Here is a 1,249-nt window from a genome sequence, read left to right as displayed (position 1 = left end):
CATTAAAGCATATCTTCATGACAAACAAGAACCACTAGATCAGTTGAGTTGGTGGTATTCCAGAGAAGCTTACATGTTGATATACAAGCATAAAATACAACCTGCTACAGGTGGGAAGTTCGGAAAAGTTGATCCTTCTCATGTTATGGAGCCACCAGAAGTACATAAATTCGAAGGTAGGCCAAAACTTAAGAGAAAGGGAGAAAAGGATGAGACAAGGAAAAGGGAAGGGGTGTGGTCAGCTTCAAGAAAAGGACTAAAATTGACATACGAACATTTTAGTGCAACATGCCGACCAAAGAAGATGTCCTATGGTATATAATTTTCATTACTTGGTCAATATTTACTGTAGTTAATTGAATTTCTAACTAATTTTGTCATTTTTATAGCTTCAAAAATCAAAATAACCAGCGCAAGATGTGCCAGTGTCAACACCCCAAGCCAGTCAAGAAGAATCTGGTAGTGTCTTCACGTCTACTCCTTGATTTATTGCTTCTTCAAAATCAATGAAAATTGAAAGAACCCTACTGGACCTTCAAAGTCAGAGATAAAGATAATTGCTGATGAATCTGAGGATGAGAAACATGTTGCACCTTCAAGTGATGTTGCTGATGAGGAGGTGAGCATGAAAGTGAAGACGAGCAGAAAATTCTAAGGCCGATGGCAATTTCTGAAGCTAGGACTAGGCTTCAAGCTAAAAATATGCAGATTCGACCAACTGGTACCAGGAGGATTGGCTTCAAAGGAGATGACAATGGTGTGAGCATTCCAACTAATTTGCCATACACACCAAGAAAATTGACATGGAAAGGAAAAGAAGCTATGACTTCAAATCAGTTGACAGTTGAAAAGGAGACAAGAATTTACAAATTGAAGGCAAACAAAGGAAAAGAAGCTACGGCTTCAGATCAACTGACAGTTTAAAAGGAGAAAAGAATTGGCAAATTGAAGGCAAAGAGGGGTGGGAAGAAGTAGTTGCATTATGAAGTTGTTTTTTTTTCCAGTGCTATGTTATGGCATGATGAGACTTAATATTTTGACTTTTTTGATGTTACTATGTCTTGAACAAGTGTATGTAATAACAGATAGTATTAAATAATAGTATTAAATAATATTAGTATTTACTGTGTACTAATCCTAGTCCTATTAGGATTAGTACTCCTTAATCCTAGTCCTATTAGGATTAGTACTCCTTCCTATATCTCCTATATATATCTCCATGTATTCCCTTATTAGGTTAACACTTCAA

The 1,249-nt window shown here is 36.4% G+C and overlaps 1 pseudogene; it reads left to right on the top strand.

Annotated features, from left to right (window-relative positions):
* The first annotated feature begins 304 nt into the window (after positions 1-304).
* LOC114078669 lies at positions 305-975 on the top strand (annotated as a pseudogene).
* Positions 976-1,249: the final 274 nt, after the last annotated feature.

This window comes from Solanum pennellii, chromosome 9 (assembly GCF_001406875.1).
Source record: "Solanum pennellii chromosome 9, SPENNV200".
In the NCBI taxonomy this organism is placed as follows: domain Eukaryota; kingdom Viridiplantae; phylum Streptophyta; class Magnoliopsida; order Solanales; family Solanaceae; genus Solanum; species Solanum pennellii.
Note: the sequence above shows the minus strand (reverse complement) of the source record. Positions and strands in the feature narration are given on the sequence as shown.